At 39.6% G+C, this 19,822-nt stretch overlaps 1 protein-coding gene across 1 annotated transcript in view; it reads left to right on the forward strand.

Moving 5' to 3' along the window:
- The window catches only part of LOC137766472 (uncharacterized), a 738,098-nt gene that overhangs the window by 5,839 nt on the left and 712,437 nt on the right, over window positions 1-19,822 (forward strand). Inside the window, exon 2 of the mRNA XM_068546810.1 lies at window positions 9,594-9,700. The gene's annotated coding sequence lies outside the window, so the exon portion shown is untranslated. The remainder of the gene's footprint in view (window positions 1-9,593; window positions 9,701-19,822) is intronic.

Genomic DNA, 19,822 nt, shown 5'->3' on the forward strand with positions numbered 1-19,822 from the left:
TTCTCTCCTCCTAAGTGTTATCCAGTGTTCCTTTTTCTATTCCCTGGTTACCACATAGAACAATCTAATCCCTTTTCCATGTGCCACTTGAATTATGTGAAGACAGCTCTCATGACCGCCTCCTGCTTTGAGCTGTACCTTTTCCAGGTGAACAGTCCTGGTTCCTTAAATCATTCTTCCTATTCCTGATTCTTGGTCTTCTCTCAAACCCTGCCTATTGTCCTTCACGTGGGGTATCTAGAGCAGGCGGGGGCGGAGGCAGTTTGCAGTACAGCATGACCATGGCTCCCTTCTCTCTGATACAAAATTTCTATTACTGCAACCTAAGATGGAACTCGTTTTTTTGGCAGTCACATCACTCTGCTGACCATTATTGTGCTTATTCTCCAAGAAAACCCTTTTGTTTGAAATGTGGGCTGTTAAGCCATGTCTCCTCCATTCTATTATACGATTTATTTTGGGGAAACTGAGGTATAAGCTTTTATAACCCTGTGGTTGTATAGTGGTTAAGATTCAAGGCTTTGGAGTTAAAACAACATGAGTTCAGAGCTTGGATGCAGCAGTTACCAATTTGTGTGGACAAATTTTATAACCTGTCTTTGCTTCAGTTCTTCATGTGTAAAGGGGAGGGTAATATGTAACTCATAAGGTTATTGAAAGGATTTGATAAAAATAATGTATATAAAATACTTAAAACAGTGCTTTCATGTAATAAGTATTCAATAAATGGTAGAGTTTTCTTTTTTCGTTAGCTGATGAAATTCAGCCCAGAATTCCATTTTGCCAGCATCTTTTTGTATGCTGCTTATTTCATTCAACATATTTGCTATTGATCTCACTATCCTTGGTTCATTCACAAATTTGATGCCTTCTTTACATTTTTCCAAGTCATTTTTAAAAGCATTGTCTAAGGCAGAACCTAGAGCACCTACGCCCAACAGGTAGACATCGATCATTAATCAGCACTCCCATGACCACAGTTGTTGAACCTATGAGAGAGCCACCTAATTTCACCTAAATTTTAAAAATTTAAAGCTAGAAATTCCCTGGTGGTCTAGTGGTTAGGATTTGGGGCTTTCACTGCCATGGCCCGGGTTCAATCCCTGGCTGGGGAACTGAGATCCCTTGAGGCCCAAAAAGAAAAAAAAAAAAAAATTTAAACCTAAAGAAATTTATAGAGAATAATATAAAATAGCAATCATGTGGGAGCTTTATTATAACTTAACATATTATTATATTGCCTCAGATTTCTTTATAAGAAATAAAACATTGAATATACAACTGAAGCCCCATTCGCTGGTCCAGTTCCTCTCCAGTTCTCCCCAGAGGTGATCATTATTTTGTAATTTCACTCTCATCCTATCCATATTTTTTGCAGCCCACTCATGAAGACATCTGATGTGGTTTTGTCAAAAGGCTTTATGAAATTTTCATTCACTAATGTTACCAGAGAGGAGTTCTTTGATGGGTGGGTTATACTAATTCTGGTTAATTAAAACAAAAAGAGGAAATTATGGAATGATATGAGATGGCTCTTAGAAATAAAAGAAAAGCTGCAGAACCAGATCTCAGAAAGCCCAGGGGCATTGTCAACTCCAGGGATTGAGATCACTTTTGGTGAGAATATCTTCATTATGATGAATTTGCTCAAACTCTTTTCCTTCCTTTCTTTGTGCCACTAAAAAGAGTGGAATGGAAGAGTCCACTTGCCCTTATCCAAGTTTTATGCTTACCCTTTGGCCAAAGTAGAAGAGGACACTTTGCTTGACCCTCCCACCAAGATTGCATGGTTACATGCTGTGGGGAGGAGGGGGCATTGTTGGAGGCGGCAGGGAGCTGAGTTAGTACAGAATTATTTAGATGGATGCAATGTGTTGGTAACATTCTGCTTCTTGGTGGATTCACAGGTGCTCATTTTATAACTTACATAGATGCTACATTACTCTTTTGTATGTATCAAATATATTTTGAAAATACTTTAAGAAAACAATAGAAAAAAAGATTGCGTACAAAGGCTATTAGCTTTCCAAAGTAAAACTGGAGTACTACTAAGAGAAGGCAAATAGATACTAGGCAGGTAAACACAAGAGATCTGTAACACATCCAACAGCCACAGTGCAACTGAGCTATCAGTTTATTAACCTTGTTACAAAAGAAAAATAGATTTAGGCTAGTCTTAGGAACTCCATGCTGGCTTCTAGCGATTACTTGGTCCTTTTTTTGAGTACACGCAGATCTTTCCTTCACTTGCTTATCTTAGTCAGATTTCATTTTGTTCCAAGGACCATAAAGCCACTCAGATAAGCTTAAGAGAAAAGGGAACTTAATTGTACAAATATTGGGGTCTTTCACAGAACTCAAGTGCAGTAAGGACAATCAGGTGTGGAAACAAAAACACATGGCCTCCTTTGCTGTCAATGCCACCAGGTGAGGGGCAAGGACTCCCCTATAATGGAGGGCTGCTCTCTTGGTGTTTGTTTGTAAGCAGAAATTGTCCTCTAAAGTGAGGACAGGGATGGGAGGATATAATGGGCATTCCACTACATAGCACTTTCTAGAATATTATCTAGGCTCGGTATCTCATTTACGACTGTATAATTTGCAGAATCCACCTTTCTTCCCCTAATCCCAAGAAATTTAACTAGAGTGTTTATGGCCTGATTTTTATACTCACATATATTTAGAAATAAATTATTTCCTTGTATGTTTGTTTATTTATTTGTTATATCCCTTGACTCATTCCAGAAAGGATTTCCATTGGTGCAAACTTAACTGCATATTTTCTCAAGACTCTCGGGTATTATTCAATAGAGCTCGGAAATCTGAACACATCTAGAGTGTCTAGGTGGTCTCTTAAATTTTTTTAAACTTATTTTTACTTCCTATTACATTCTACAGCGATCTCCTCAAACTAGCTAAATAAAAGGGGGATTTATTAGAATCACCACACAGGTAAAGTTACGGCAAGGAACAACCAACAGAAAGCTATAACTTAAACCCCAAACGAAGTGAGATTATCAGGGCTTGGAGATACGCAATAGGCCAGGGACATTTTCTGAAGCTGCACTTGCAATGCGGGAAGTACAACTCATGAGAAAGGTTCCTTTTACCTGAAGTGGGATGGGACAGACAGGAGAGGCATACAATTGAGAAGTTAACTAAAACAGTGATGTTCTGAGGTAATGGAGCTAAAACTAAGGGGGAAAGGTTGTGTTAAATAATGTTTTTTATATGAATTCATTTCTAGGCTCACCCTCACCATATGGAGTTATTGACAAAAACAAATCTATTGAGGATGGCTGACCAGAAAGGACAGCTTTAAAAGAACAATGTGACAGTGCTTAAAAAGGAAGCATTAAATGTTACCTGAAATCCGACTGAAGTCTCTTTACAGTGGAAGAATCGACTCCAGGTCTTAGGAGAATTTAGCTATTTGCAAAGGGATGTTTTCCTTTTCCATCATTTGACACTTTTTCTTATAATACCATCTTCTTCATTCAAAAACCAAGATTTCTAGTCTGTTGGATTGCTAAAGTCCTCTTTCCAAATATCAGATCGACTGTTACAAGTCTGTTAAAGTGCTGACCTTTGGCCACTGCTATTTGAGAGAAGGAAAAATGAAATGAGTAACTTTGCTTGTCACAATATAGAAGGAGAGAGGAAGGGAAGAAAGGAAATAAGGAAAGAAATAGGAAGGGAAGGAAGAAAGGTATATTCTAAGAGAAGTTATGCTGGGATGACTTCAGAATTCACCCACCCTTGGCTCTGACTTTACATTTAGATGTGACCTGAGTAGGAGCTAAAGAGGGAAAAGAAATAAATATAAAAGAAACCTTTCCCTAAGCAGACAATTCTGAATTAGAAGAAGAAAGGCTTTTCAGCAACATCTGGGTCCCCAGCATCAGACAGGGGGATAAAGGTCTCTCTGCCCTCTAAGTCCCCAACTGCTCCAGACATAACAAAGTCAATGGCTGCAGCCAGACGAGGCCTCCTTTGGCCACCCTGCCTTAGATGATTGGTATCTTCCCACTGTACCTTAACTGCTCAGTAGAGTCCCATTGCGTCTCTCCAGTCTTACTTGCTCTGTTCACAAGAGAAAAGCAGGCAGCAGAAAGCTCTCCCTTTTTCATCCCCCACCACTGTATCCAGTCTTCCCTTCCCAGTTTGGAGGCTGTATCTGCCTTCACCTACTGGAGTTGTCTCTAGCACTCCAAAAGAGGAATGGCCAGTGATCTGACAGGTATTGCAAAGTGATGAGTAGAGAGGAGCTGGTCCGCATTCTTGGTGATTGTCTGCAAAACCAGTGGCTTTTCAATCCTAAGTGAAGTAAAGTAGAAAGAGGCATCCACTAAAGTTCAAACTATTCTCCTGGTGAGGTCGGAAGAAATAACCAAGCTCTAGGAGCCACTAAGTTTCATGGGTCACGCATCCATTAATTCATTCAACAGCATTTATGAAGTGCCTTCTCTGCGTCAGGTACTGTGGTTATTGTAAGAGATACCAAGTAGATGTGGTCCCGTGCTAATGGAGCCCATGGTCTAGCAGCAGAGATGGATACAATACACAACATAATACAAAATGCTCCTTGGAATCACGGATGGAGGCAGAGCAAGCCAGTTTACAGTGCTGAAGGAATCTACAAGTAGAGGAGCAAATGCAGTATCTGAGGGTGCTAGAGCTTTAGCTGTTTTCAAGGGTGAAGAGGTTTTCCTTCGCTAAGGAAAAAGGCTGGATTATGGGATCTTTAGATTCTTAGATTGGCTTTGTATTCTACATAAAAGGAAATGCTATTTTGGGACATGTCCTTTTTATGATTTTTGTGGTCAGTATTCTTCTTTTAAGATTCTAGGGTTTGTGTGTACTAGTGAGTGGCTGGGAGAGATTATTTTGTTCACTTCAGAAATTTCAGTAGGAGGCTAAATGTATTAGGAGTATTCAACAGCAACAAAAAAGTTTAAGTATTGGTGGTTATAAGAAGATATGTCGGAAAATATGACGCATTGGAGGTTTCAGGTGGCAGCTACACTGAACAAAAAAAGTTTACGTGCTAGCAACAAGAATCACCATTTCCATAGTTAAAGCATGTCTAGCAAGAATGGCAAACACTGGATAGTGATGTAGATTTTAGTTTTTATTTATATTTTGGAGAGGCATAATTACATTTTGATCTTATGTCATTTTTTATGAAATAGACCTGTTACTCTGCTGGGGTTGTGTATCTTTGGTAAGCTATGCAATTTGTATTGACATTTGCTTTATCTGTGCATGTTCATAAGGTGTGTGTGAATGAAGACTCTAGTGGAGACAGATTTGCTTAGAGCTTTAGGAGCTGGTGCTTCTGGAGTCAGAAAGATCTGAATTCAAACATTGGCTCTGCTATTTACTAGTCATGTGACTTTGGATAAGCTTCTTTTTTCTTTTTTAAGGTGACGTTGGTTCATAACATTACATAAATTTCATGTGTACAACATTATATTTATACTTCTGTATACACTAGAGCATGCTCACCACCAAAATTTGGTTTCCATCCATTGGACAAACATCTTAAACCTGCTAAGCCTTAGTCCTCAGTTTCATAAACTCTAAGATGAAGATTATAATGGTCCCTACCTGTCAGGCTTATTGTGAGAATTAAACAAGATGCTGCATATAAAAACAGTCTCTGACACTCAATAAATAGTAGCTCATTTTAAGTGTGGCTTGTCATGTAGAGTAATGTTTTGTGTCCAGTGATATGGAGCCCTGGAAGATAAATAGAAATTTTATCTTCTGAGGTTGATAGTTAAAATGCTTGAGAGATTTGGGAAGGCCATTCTTGGAAGATTGCTAAAATTTAATATGGTGGCACAGAGATTACAATGGATGGAATGAACTAAATATTTCCTTCTGCTTTCTTTATAAAATATAGTGATATTCACAGTTATTTGGTAACATTGGAGAATTTAAGAGAATTTATGCTCTTCTGATTTGACTTGTTTAGCTTTCCTCGAAGCTTGAGGGATCTTAGTTCCCCGACCAGGAATCGAACCGGGGCTCTGGCCGTGAAAGCGCCAAGTCCTAACCACTGGACCACCAGGGAATTCCCTCATTTAGTTTTCTTAATATGTCTGTAGTCCTGTAGTCAAACATGAACTCATTTTTAGCTCCAAATCACCATTGCATCCGTAGTACTCGGCAGCCTTATGATAGCATCTTTCAAAATGTGGTTCATCAGAATCACCCAGGTGACTTGTTACAAATTCAGATTCCTGGCCCTGACGTGTGAAGAAGTCTCTGAATTTTAAATAAATATCCCAACCCAGCTTATTTTTATCAACACCTTATTTTTGTCAACACCTAAGAATGACTAGACCACATAAATAATGATGCTTCACAAATCAGCTCTACTCCCCAAGCTCCATCAGGTTGTGCCTATTATTTAAATGATAGCTTGTATGAAACATTTATGGGGCACACCCTAAAACCCTCACAGGACATAAAACTATTTGTTCTTTATGCCATAACAACCATTCAAAATCACTTGATTATTTATTTTCTCTTCTAGTCTTCAGAAACAATTGTCTTTCCCTGCTTGTTGTGGTTACAGCTAAACTGTTACCTTACCCCTGTTACTGGAGAGAAGGGCTAGGGATGGAGCAAGTGTGAATAAATGTGTGATTAGGATCCAGAAAGACCCCCCCCCCCGGTTTATGCAAACCTCTCCATGGTTGAACTGGTTAAAGCTGGCCTTTCTCACCCCACTTTCCTCTGTCCTTAAAGTCTCAGATATCTCTGGCATATATCCCCATGACATCCCCAACCTGTATATCCCTGACCCTTCCATCTTGATCACTGCTCCAGATCCATGTTGATCACATCAGCCAGACACCTGTGATTACTGTCTGCTTCTGCTTCTAGAAATTCGTTAGCCATGAAGGCAGTGAAACTTATATTTCCGTGTCCCAATTTGTAAACAGAAAAAATATATATGTGTGAAAGTATCAACTCGAGTTGTGGGGTGAAGAGTAGAAAAGGAAAGATGCCTATGAAGTCAGGGAAGAAACCTCTACCTTTATATAGCCTGAGTGATTGCAGGCAAAGAAGCAGGTAAGCCATGGAAGTGGGTCTGATGCTGGCTGCCCCAATATGTTGAACCTGTGAGTACTTAACTCACTAAGCCATTTTCTACTGCCCAGGCAACATGACAAGTTCCGATATTTGAGTTCCATGGTTTGGGGGATTGATTCATGAATGAACAATCCCAATTTACTTTTGATTAAGAATGTTTTTAGATTTGTTATGTGGTAAATTTGGAAAGCAAAACCTGTTCAGCATGAATCTGCTAGTGTCCCACAAAAGAAACCTGTCCATTTAGCCAGTTTAATAAAATCAGGCCTGTATGCTGAGCTGGCTCCACCAGCACTCTGGTTCACAGGGATGGCATTACATAGTCTGCTACAAAGCAATGGGGACACATATGGGCTTTGCAGTCAGGTGTGGGTATTGAGCCCTGGCTCCACCCCTCACCAGTCGTATGAACCTGAACAAGTTATCTAGCCTCAGTCTCATCAACTGAAGGAACAGAATAATAGCTATGATAATAAGGTAATGGACATAAAGCTCTTTGTGTTGTCCCTGGCATGTCGTAGTGCTCAATAAGTGTTCTTTTCCTTTGTCTTCATATGATTCTATTGTCCCCATCTTTTCTTTGCATCTTGTCCAAGTCTTTTTCAATTATAACCGTGTAATATATCAAGACATGCCTTAATTCCCTATTCTTCATTTTCTCATTTTCGTTTTTTAATTCAACAAATATTTCCTGAGCGCCTACTATGTGCAAGGTACTATTTGAGGTAAACAAACAGAGAACTAAACAGAAATCCTTGCCATCAGGGAGCTTACATTCTAGTTGCGGGGAGAAATATAATAGCCAATAAACATAATAAATGAGTTAATTACGTTGTATACTAAGTGGGATGAGTGTTATGGAAAAAGAGAGATCAGGGGAATGGAGACTGGGTGTAGAGGTAGAGGTGTTCCAGTCTTAAATAAGATGATCAAGATAGGTCTCCCTGAGTTGTTTAAACACAGAGGGTGTGGGAACTGTGTGGTTTTTGTTGTTGTTTTGGGGTTTTTTTTTTTTTGTGAAGTTGTGCAGAGCTCATTATACTTGGGCAATTTTAGGCAAAAATGAGAGGCTGGAATGCCTAAAAGAAGTAGGATGTTCTTCCTTAATTTCTCAAATGCAACAGGAAAGCAGCAGAAGACAGCTTAGTGATGTTGTCCATTAGGTGGCAAGAACAGTTTTTCTGCTTATCTCTTTCTGACCTCACTCACCTCTAGTCTCTACTAAGGCCATTGAATCTTCATCCTTCCCTCTCCTTGGTTTCACATCTCAGGACCTTGGGGAATGGTTAGTGACATCAATAAGAAATAAGAAATTAGGGCTTCTTATACTATATCTCTGTGTTTGATATAAAAGAAATCCTTTGCAACTCAGGGAAACACCTGATTTAGTTATAAACCCATGATTGGACTTAACCTTAGACAACTTTTATTAAAACAAAGCAGATAATTTTTTTCTAAAGCCTGATAAAGTAGAAAGAGCACTGCAGTGGGAATCAGAGACCAGTGTCTGCCCCAGTCCTGCCACCAACTACCATTTAACAGTCTACGTCCAGGACAGTCTCACCTGTGAGTTGTGGGTAGAGGGGGGTGTCCCTTCCACCTCTCTAGTTACACGAGTCTTTGAAAAACTCCAAGAAAAATTTTCTCCTAGAAACTAAAGCAGGTATAATGTGTGGGCTTAAAAACTCTTGACATCTGCTTTATTGAAAACTGCAATTAAGGTGATTTGTCCATTTCTGGATGGGAACGAAAGCGGGGTGGTAATCTTCCACATATTATTTGTGCCTCTTTACCTTTCATGCGATAAATGAAGGGGAGACTATTCTTACCACATACTGCTCACCAGCAGTTTTGCCAAATACATAGAACATCAAGGCCTTACTATTCGATGTTATCTATCAAACACTTAAATTAATCCAGTACTTAGGAACTTAAAAAGACCTACGAGTGACAAAGTCCTATCCTCAAGGTCTCAAAACATTTTAGCAATTATTATTTTAATATCAGAGTTAATTATATGAGTAATATGTTATTATGTAAGTGATATAATCTTCATTTTACATGGGACTAAATTGAAATGCATACAAAGGTCCACTAAAAAAACCAAAGTCACTCCAAACTGTAAAGCCAGACCTTTCCTTAATCTCCTAGACCAGGGACTGGCAAACTATTCCCCACAGGCCAAATATGCTTCCCCTTATTACCGGCCACCTCCCGACCTATTTTTGTATGGTTTGTATATTTTTTTAATGGTTGAAAAAAATCAAAAGAATAATATTTTGTGACATGAAAATTATATGAAATTCACATTTCAGTGTTCGTAAATAAAGACTTACTGGACCAGAACCATTCCCATTATTTATATATTATCTGTTTTATATATACATGTGTGTGTGTGTGTGTGTGTGTGTGTGTGTTGGATGAGGTCATCAAGAGGGCGTAACTGCGCACTCAGAGACACCTCACATGCTCCCCTGTCTTGGAAGGTACCTCTGCCGACCGTTCCCTCAGTGGGAGCTGTTCCAGGGACGCAGCCTTGAGAGAGCAAGGTGTTGTTGAGACCATCGCCACTGAACACGTGACTGAACCCCAGGTAAGGCCTCTGTATAAACTTTTAAGATTCTGGCGGGCAGGTGTGGAGACATGTGTAAGTTCCATTGCTTATTAAACCTGCCACCTACCAGTCTGGAGTGGCTTACTTCTTTCTTCAGTCTCTCTGTGCCCTCAGTGTCTGGGGTCAGTTTTCGAACCAGCAACATGGCTGTTGAGTTGAGTAGTTGTGACAAAGATCATATAGCCCACAAAGCCTAAAATATTTATTGTCTGACCCTTTACAGAGAAAAATGGCCAATCCCTGGTCTAGCCCATATGGCTGTCTTTGTTAGGGGTCTAAGGAGAACATATATAGACTTATGGCATTTCAGGCCTGCCTGATTTTATATATACTTGCACATGGTACCATTTTGCAAGAAAAACTACACGTCTTCTCCCATGCTACTGCATTTCCTTCTTTATGGGTTGTTAATTGTTATTCATGGAAATTCCTATTTCTTCATTCATTCACTTCATGAGCCCTTACAGTACACCTACCTGGGAATAAGCGACTAACAAAAAGTAGCTTTACTGGTCAATTTTTTTAAAAAATATTTATTTATTTATTTTTGGCTGCATTGGGTCTTCATTGCTGCATGCAGGCTTTCTCTAGTTGAGGCAAGCAGGGGCTACTCCTCGTTGCGGTGCGTGGGCTTCTCATTGTGGTGGCTTCTCTTGTTGCGGAGCACAGGCTGTAGGTGAGTGGGCTTCAGTAGTTGTGGCACATGGGCTCAGTAGTTGTGGTTCACGGGCTCTAGAGCACAGGCTCAGCAGTTGTGGTGCACGGGCTTAGTTGCTCCACGGCATGTGGGATCTTCTCGGACCAGGGATCGAACCCATGTCCCCTTCATTGGCAGGCGGATTCTTAACCACTGCACCACCAGGGAAGTCCTGTTGGTCAATTTTTATAGACAAGTAATGAACAAATATAGACCATTATTATACAATAGTGAGAAGTGTCATCCTACGGTTATGACTGGGACAGAAAAGAAGGTATTTGACTCAGCTGCAGGGGTTGGTGAATGCTTCCTAGAAAAGAAGACACTTGAACTGAGAACAAGAGGATGAGGGGTTGAGAGGGGACATGCATTCCATGTTAGACAGAGCAATATTTTCCAAGACTTGTGTTAGTCAGAGTTCAGTGCAGGAAACAGAAACCAATATAGTCATTTTAAGAAGGTGAAAATCCATGAGTGATTAGGATAAAATCATGGAAGGGCCAGAAGAATGGGCTGTCGGCTGGCCTACCAGGAATGATTCCCGAAAGACTATAGTACTGTCCCACTGAGGCCATCACTGGAATTATTCAGACCGAGAACATGTTACCATCCTCTAATGAGGAATCAGGAAGGCATCCCTGATGCTGGTGCCACTGGAGTCTCCTAGAGAAAAGGATCTCTGCAAAATTACTCGCCAGTAGAAAAACAGCCAGGAGAGCAGGAAGATGGCCTCAGCTCTGTTTTTTAAATTTCTAAATCTCACAGGAGTGCATCTATTTTGTGCATTCAGAACTTTCGCTGCAAAAGAATTTGAGAAAGAAGGCCATTAGCTTTCTAGTCTCTGCAGCACAGGAAGGCACCATAGAAGTACGATGGGATGGAGGGTGATCAAGCCAAACCACAGAATCCACCACATGTACAGAATCAATGTCACTGTCCATTCAAGGAAATGCAAATAGTTTGGATTGGCTACAGCAGTAGTTCCCAAATAGTCAAGAGTGGATCCCTTTTTAACATCAAAACATTGAGCCCCCGATGCATGTGACAGTAGCTTTATTTAATATCCTACAACTTAGAAATATATGACAAATAGTTTCATTCAAAAGGAATTTTATTTTATTAATCACAATAGCAAATAAATACATTTGGAAAATGATGGTGATAAAAGTAACTCACATAAGTTGCATGCATTATATATGTTCACTCAGTAGTAATGCATATATATTTAAGCTATATCATTTGTTTAGTCAGCAAATAATGCCTGGACCTCTTCTGAATTCCAGAACTCTTTTCAGTAATGCCTAGGAAACCAGGTATTTTAGACTCACACTTGGGAACCATTGAGCTTTAATAGTTTAAGGTGTGTGATAAGGAAGACATAAGCAAAGAGGCTCTAAAAGATGGCTAATTTCTTTTGATATTAGTCGAGAGGTGATGCAGAGTTACTGAATTTTGAGCAAAGAAATGACAAAATCAGATTTTCATGTCAGAAAGACCACTCTGGCAAAGGCTGGCTGATAAATCAAAGGAATGAGCGACTGAGGGCAAGTAGAAAATATAGGAGGCTATTTCAGTGATCCAGGTGGGAAAATCAGGGATCTAATAAGCAAGGTATAGATAGTGGGGATGAAGAGAAATGGATATTTAGTGGCAGAATTGATTGCTGATTGATTGATTTGGTGTGAAATGGGTGACTAAGAGGACATGAAAGGAAGGACTAAGAGGAAGGAAGAGGCCATGCTTGGGTAACCATGTAAATATGAAATACAGGAAAAAAATGAATCGTTCCAAGTTCTCAAGATATGTATTGGGTTGGCCAAAAAGTTAGGTCGGGTTTTTCCATAAGACCAATATATATCTTTTTTAATATTCTCAAGAAATATATATATATTTAAAATAAAAATCAGTTAAGTGACATGACTACTGTTCTAAATTAGTCAGGACAAGCTAACTGCTATAAAAATAACCCCCAAATCTCAGTGACTTGACACAGTAAAGATATGTTTCTCATTTAGATTGCAATCCAATGAAAGAGAGGCAGACTCTGGCCCATGTGATTATTTAGAGACCCAGGCTTTTCCTTTCATTGATTCTGCCATCTCCTAGGGCTACTGGGTTCTCTACAGCATGTGGACAAAGGAAGATAGAGAGCTGAATTGCAAACAGGAAGATTCTATGGTCCAGGCAAGGAAGAAATGTACATTACTTGTCACATGTTCCAATGGTTAGAGCTCAGTCGTGGTCATGAGAATGTAATCTAGCTGTGTGCCCAGGAAAAAGAAGACATGAGTTTCAGGAGCATTTAGCCAGTCTCTACCATAAGCACTCGTTAGGTTATAAAGAAAAACTCACAGAATTTTGAAATATGATTGCAGTGAATGACAAAGTGATTTGAGTTTAATCAATGTCTAAACGTAATGATATAACAGAGAAATCTGTGAATCACTTGATTATATTACTGAAGAAATTCTGTGGTCATATAGTGTGGGGATTGGGAAGAAATGGGAGGGAGTAATACCTCTACTGAGTCCAGAAAAAGGTGAACCAAAGATAAAGAAATTATCACTATCTCCCGGGTTGGGGTACTCCACCTGTTTATCCATTAACTATTTATTAAGTACCATTTGCTAGACATTGTTCTAGGTTCTGGAATAGAAACAACTTATCCTGCCTGCCAGACAGGCGTATCCCTAGAGTCGAGGTGAGTCTACCAGATCCTCATGGCTTGAAGGCCCAAGCTTTTATAATGTTCAACTCAATACACTTTGCTCTGATTCTCTACTAAGCAAGTGCCTTCTAATTCTCTCTTGACTGTCTTTGATCAACCAGCACAAGTCTTCTTGTGGTTCCTGCAGCCTCCTCTCCTCCTCTCCCTCTCCCTCTTCCTCCTCTTCCTCCTTTTTGTCATCACCACTATCATGTTCCTCATAATAACCACCATTCACTGAGCACTGGGCATTGTGTTAGGTACTTTATACATTTCTTCTACTCCTCATGACAGTTGCATTTTACAGATGCATGCACTGATTCTCAGAGAAATTCAGTAACTTGCCCTCACAGGTAGTAGTGGTGAGCCTGGATCAGAATGCAGTTCTGCTGACTTCATATCCCAAGTGCTTCCTACCATTATAAAGGAGTAAATCTGCATCTGGGTCTATAGATCAGTCCCTTGAGAATTTATGAACTATGCATTACTTGAATTGGTCAGGTCTGGGTACATTGACAATATCAAGTTTCTGGTCCCGCAACACTCAGGACCTGATACTGAGCTGAGAAAACTCCTCAGAGGTCTTCGACCCTATGAGGTCTTGCCAGGGTTGCTGGTTGGCCACTGGCCTCTATTACTTTTTTTAAGGTAAAAAGTCATTTATTTTATTATTTTAATTGAAGTATAGTTGATTTACAATATTGTGTTAGTTTCAGGTATACAGCATAGTGATTCAGTATTTTTGCAGATTATATTCCATATAAACTATTATAAGATAATGGGTGTAGTTCCTTGTGCTATACAGTAAATCCTTGTTGCTTACCTATCTTACATATAGTATTTTTTTTAACATCTTTGTTGGAGTATAATTGCTTTACAATGCTGTGTTAGTTTCTGCTGTATAACAAAGTGAATCAGCTATAAGTATGCATATATCCCTGTATCCCCTTCCTCTTGCATCTCCCTCAGTATTTTTAAATCTGTTAATACCATACCCCTAATTTGTCCCTGACATCCCTATTTCTGAACTTTAACTTCAACATTTGTGACCTGGTAATATCACAAAATAATCTGTTTGTCAGAGGGAACTGTTAACATATTTACATTTTTATAATGAGAAAAAACACTCTCACAAACAGATACAAAATCTATTGAGGTTACAAGATAAACATCACATTTGATTCCTTCAACAAAACCATACTGTGTAGTTGCAATTATTGAACAAAGGTGTAATCAGAAAAATATATTTTGAATTAAAATGTATTGATAGGAATAAATCAACGTAAATGTGTTTTCCTCTAATGGCAGTTTTATTTTCCCAGGGTGGGAATTTAAAATTGCTTCTAAGTTAGTGAGTACGAAAAGTGCTTCAACGGTGATAAAATGTGTAACAAATGTTTAACCAGCATGCAAAGGATGACAATGAAAAGCAGCACAGTTCTGCACGTGTCAAGATAAACCATGCACACTTACATCACTCCATAATGATTTTTCTAACCCATGTACAACTAGCAAAAGCATCTACTTCATTATAATCTTTCACATTATTACATATCCTTATGTACCACTAACCCTTGCATGATATATCATTTCTTTTATTTCATAATATTTCTGATTTTGCATGTTTTGTTGTTATTTCTGCTGGTCCTTCACTTCTGAATTACATCATCGTTATGTTATAGAAGTAGTAGAAATGTAGGTCAAAGTGTGTCTTTCAAAAATCACTGTAGGAACACTAAAAGAAACAAATGAGGGAAGAATGTGCTTTTCTTATACAATATCCAATAATGATGACAGTTGCTCACGGCTGTTCTTGGGAGAAGGGCCATGGTAAGTGTGTGACTTGGGTTGCAATGACTTTTTTGGTGATCTGTACAAACTTGAAAACCCACTGTTCTCAAGTGAGTTGCACTAAAGCCTAGCTTTATCACAAGTAAACCTGTGATGATTATCCAGCTCAACATCTCTGTGGATAGAGTAGACAACTACAAGGCTGCCTGGCCGGACTTGATAACTCATCAATCTACGAGCACTTTAATGTAATGACTGCAAATCCTACTCTGAGAAAGTACAGGAGCACTGCCTAAGAGTAAGGATACTTGATTCTAGCTCAGATTCAAACCTGTGACTCTAAGGGATTCACCTAACCTTCTGCAGGTTCAAGTTTTTAATCTGTAAAATGACGGGGATAGGCTAGATCTACAAGGTCCCTTCAGGTTTAAAATAGAGCAATACTACTCCATTGTGGGAGATAACAGACTTCCTTAAAAAATTGATTAGTAATATTGTATATGAGGTGATACTTAGAAAATAATTGCAGTCTATATGGTTGCAGTACTAGTGTAGTGAACATGAATATTTTTTTTTAAATGGTGCCTCATGGTTTTTTTTTTTAAAGGTTTCACTTTATTTACTTATTTGTTTGTTTGTTTGTTTGTTTATGGCTGTGTTGGGTCTTCGTTTCCGTACGAGGGCTTTCTCTAGTTGTGGCAAGCGGGGGCCACTCTTCGTCGCGGTGCGCGGGCCTCTCACTATCGCGACCTCTCTTGTTGCGGAGCACAGGCTCCAGACGCGCAGGCTCAGTAGTCGTGGCTCACGGGCCCAGTCGCTCCGCGGCATGTGGGATCTTCCCAGACCAGGGCTCGAACCCGCGTCCCCTGCATTGGCAGGCAGATTCTCAACCACTGCGCCACCAGGGAAGCCCAACATGAATATTCTTAATAAAAGAGATTGCATTTCTTTTTGTCCGATAAACCAGTTTAAACCTGCGTCTGCATCATTGACCTCCAGGCTGGTGATAGCTGTAGTATGTGCTTGCTGGGACTCCCCATGCCTGCGAGGGTTCATGCAAAATTGCCGGGTTCTCTTGATATCACAAAGTTCCTGGGAAGCTATTCTGTTGACCCTACAATCAACCCTGGTTTCCACTGGAACCTGTGCCAGCCCATGAGGACCTTTTGTCTCAGGGGTTCGGATGGATAATTCGATACGCTGCCGAGGCGAGCCAAGTTTGGGTGAGACAAGTTATGTCTGGGCCTGGGACCCAGCCCTGCCAGGTACCCCGATCCAAGGGCCACTTGCCCCAGAGTCCTGTTCCCCCTCTACCCTTGACTTCTCCCAGGGTTGAGGGCAGCCCTCCTTTTTCCCTCTTGTTACTTTAAAAGGACCCTCCCTCTCTCCTGTCCATCTCTAAGAAACCTTGCATAAGCTCTTCAGTGAGTTTAGAATTTTATCCAAGTTGGAAGGAGGATATGGTTCGTGCAGCTTCTACTTGGTCATGCAAATACCTCCGAAGAAAGGAAATTCAAAATCTTGGGACTAACATCTGGGATTGAGGGCAAAGAAAAACGCACAGGCCAAAACACAAATTAATATTTCAATAAGTGATCCTGTCACACTATCAAGTAGATAAAATATAATCACATTTAGGGGGAAATGGATTTGTATTTGCTTTTATTGTAATTTTTTTAGTAACCGCTTTATTGAGATATAATTATATACCATACAGTTAACCTATTTAATGTGCATGTCTTTATTTTTAATAGTGAGTTTGAATGAAGGCATGTTTAATTAGAGGGGATAGCTGGAAAAATTTATGGGTGCTTTTAAAGGGAACTTCTGAATACCTTAAAATATTTAAGAGGTTAATTGTGCTGGCATTTTTATTGTGTAAAATTTCAATAAAATATTACTTCTATAGGATGTAATGGGGTATATAATAACATTAAAAGTTTTTATACTATGATGTTAACTGAAAGGGCAGGCTACAAAATTATAGACATGACCATACCTATAGGAAAATATGCGTAGATAAAAAGACAGGAGCAAAAAACTGGGCTAATTTTGGGTGGTCAGATTTAGGGCACATTTTATTTTCCATTTTTATAGATTATTACATTCCTCAATTGGTATGTATACTTTTGGAATGAGAAAGGAAACTTTATTTATGAAACTTTGGAATTATCTTTTTTTTTTTTTCTGAAACACATATCATGGGCGCTACTCATCAGGCCTGACTTGGGTTATCTGGGGAGATTATAAATGATAACAATAAACTGCCTTTGTTTATTGCTTTATAATTTACAAATTACACTCAAGAATATTATCTCATTTCATTGAGCAAAAAGACAGGCATTTTCCTGAGGAAACTGTCAAAAGTTGGGGAAGCCAAGGAAAGAAGAACATTTTTAAAGGACTTCTAAGTGTAAGCAGATGTCTCTGGTGGTGAATTACCATCATCTGAGATGTTGGAAGAGGAAGGGGGGTGGGGTGGAGGTGGCAAGAACACAGAGCAATTACATGGGGCTATCACTGACCCGAGGGAAAAGGGGAAGAAATGGGATTTGGGGGCATGGGATTCTTATACATATTTCTATGCCTTTCTGTAGTATCATCAACTTAGGTCAGGTTAGCAGTTGTTCATAAAGAGGTTGTTCACAGGGGGCAAAAGAGGAGTGAGGAGTAAGGAATCCCACTTCAGTGCCAGTGAGTAAGTGTAAGAGAAGGAAGGAGATAACCAAACACGCCAGTGGCATTTGTAAATCCATTATTTGTTAAGTCTGAAAACACATTGGGGTGTATGCAAGACGGGTTTAGATAAAGTCTATATCATATACATTTTAAGAGAAATGGAGTTTTATTTATTCTAATATGAGTAGACTATACTGACAGAAATAGCGAAGATGAGGTGAATGAAAAAATATTTCTCAAAAGACTTACATTACATTATTTTACATTAAGATTATAAACACTGTTTTTGATATACATACTTTGACATAATGGCTAAGTATAAGAAATTTCTTTGTTTTTATTTTACGGATTCATAAGCAAGGTTATGAAAATTCAGAGGGAAACATGTGTCACCTATTTTACTCAGTGGCAATAGCTTATTTTATCAGAATTATCATTAAGTTAAATTATCATGGGTTGTGTTTTTTGTTTACGAGGACTTTTTAAATAACCACTATTAACCTTATTGGAATTTCTCGTACTCTAAAATCACTTGAATTGAGGGAATATTTTTTGGTGTCAAAGCCCAGGCAGGTATTTGAAAGATGCCTAAATGCCGTCACCTCAGTGTAATGTTATTGCACGGAATAGTACATAGGCTGAATCATGGAGGTGCAATGCACTGGAATATATAACTGCTGCCTTTAGCACAGCCAGACTTTGGAAAACTCCAATCTGGATGTGTTGCAAAATTTCTGGCATGAGAAATTCCATCAGTTCTCTCCAGGCTCAGCTGGAGTCCAACCTCCTTAAGGAAGCTTCCCTAAACACCCAGGCCTGCAGTGACCTTGTGCTCATTTGAATGCCTCACCTCTATCAAGTATTTCTGTAGGTTGACAGGCATCTCTAGTGCCCTTATCACCTCTCTCTGACTCACCTCTGACTTCAGCTACAGCTGTGGTAGAAGGGCCCTTGCAAGCTCAGACTCACCTCATCCCAACTCATCCACCTTAAGTTCCCTTGCTCACGAAACTTTCTCCAGTACAAGGGACCTGGTGCTGTGGACAAGCCCATCCTGGAAGTGTGGAAGAGTTATCGTTCTTGGAAAAAAGCTTTCATCAATAGGATGTCGGGAGACTTCCCTGGTGGAACAGTGGTTTAAGACTCTGTGCTCCCAATGCAGGGGGCTCAGAGCTTTGATCCCTGGTCAGGGAACTAGATCCCACATGCATGCTGCAACTAAGAGTTCAAATGCCACAACTGGGGAGCCCATGTGCCACAACTAAGGAGCTGATGAGCCACAACTAAGACCCAGTGCAACCTAATTAATTAATTAATTAACTAATTTTAAAAAACAGGATGTGGGAACCAGTGGATAAATACTTTCACCTGCTGTGGAAATTTCTATTCTGTATGCTTCTTAGAGATCCTGTCAGAAATGAGCCCCCACTGTCTACAACAATGACCTCTAAATTGTACTATTATATTGACTTTTCCTACCCCCTCACTCTTTTTCTACCCCCTCACTTCTGCTTCCTGGGATCACCTCCAAAATAGACTGCCTGACCCAAGTCCTCCCTTCAGGTTCTGCTTTGAACAACAGTTATGCACTACTTTGCATTGCTCTTGTGTTTTAATTACATCAACCTTTAAAGATCTTGTTGATAGAAGTCTTGCTTCCACAACTAGATTGTAGTCTCCTGAGGACAGCAAGAATTTCTTACACATTGTATCATGCCTTGTACATGGTAGGTTTCTATTAGTAAATATTTGTTAAATAAGAAGTTCAAGATGGTATATGGAGATATTATCAATCCCTCTGAGAACTTCTGGTCATCCAATGTCAATTCTTATAAAAACACTGGGTGTTCATCTGCATCAGTCTAGGGAATGGACATTTGACATTCTTTATGTCTACCAAGCATCTGTATTGCTTCCTCAGAAGATGGGCCACTCTCATCTTAGGCACCGAAAATACTAGCAAATCACTTTCCAAACCTCCCTTGCAGCTACGTCATAAATTCCACCAATCAGATTCATGCGCTGTAGACTCTGAGTCAAAGTCAGGATGTGAAGAAGAAGAGACTACTCAGAATCCATCCTGGTAATGGGATAGTGGCAGTTGCAGTGGCGGCCACACCATGAAGCCAGTTCTTCAGCATGTTTTGGAGCACTTTACCTGTCAGGATAGCCTCTAGTCCTAGTTCTCCAGGCCTCTTAGAGATTCCCTGAGCTACTGAATATTTTT

This window comes from Eschrichtius robustus, chromosome 6, assembly GCF_028021215.1.
Source record: "Eschrichtius robustus isolate mEscRob2 chromosome 6, mEscRob2.pri, whole genome shotgun sequence".
Classification (NCBI taxonomy): Eukaryota; Metazoa; Chordata; class Mammalia; order Artiodactyla; family Eschrichtiidae; genus Eschrichtius; species Eschrichtius robustus.